This window comes from Propithecus coquereli, unplaced genomic scaffold (assembly GCF_000956105.1).
Source record: "Propithecus coquereli isolate 6110/MARCELLA unplaced genomic scaffold, Pcoq_1.0 Scaffold531, whole genome shotgun sequence".
Classification (NCBI taxonomy): domain Eukaryota; kingdom Metazoa; phylum Chordata; class Mammalia; order Primates; family Indriidae; genus Propithecus; species Propithecus coquereli.
The window spans coordinates 36,486-37,218 of NW_012151186.1; positions in this window are offsets into that span (position 1 = coordinate 36,486).

Below are 733 nucleotides of genomic sequence, written 5' to 3' on the forward strand. Positions count from 1 at the left end.
CCTCCCTGCAAGACATGTTAAAAAGAAGTTATTCTGCGGACAAGAAAATAATATAGGCCAGAAACTTGGATCTACATAAAGAAAGGAAGAGCATTTGAGAAGGAATAAGTCAATTTTTTTTTTTTTGAGAGAGTCTCACTCTGTTGCCTGGGCTACAGTACCGTGGCATCAGCCTAGCTCACAGCAACCTCAAACTCCTGGGCTCAAGGGATCCTCCTGCCTCAGCATCCTGAGTAGCTCCCTGACCCTACCCGAACCCTAACCCCTAACCTCAACCCCGACCCCTAAACCCTAATCCCTATCCCCAGCCCAAGTCCTAGCCCTAGCCCTAACCCTTAACCCTACCCTTACCCTCAACCCTGACACCCTAATACCGGAAATCTAATCCCCAAATCTTAAACCCTCTGAACTTTAAACCTCTCACCCTAACTTTCTAAACCTGTAACCCTCTAACACTAACCCTAAACCCTAACCCTTAACCCTAACGCCAACCACAACTCTAACCCTAACCCTTACGTTCATCCTCACCCTAACCTGAACCCCTATCCTCTAACACTACCCTTAACTCTAATATTGTATCCCTAACCCTAAAAGTCCAATCCTAGCTTTTCAACGTTTGTCCCCAACACTCTGTTACCCATCCCTCACCCAAATCCTATCTCTAACCCAGTATCTATAACCCTAACTCTAGGCCTATCTCTAGCCCTCATCCTAACCCTAAGCCTCAAACACT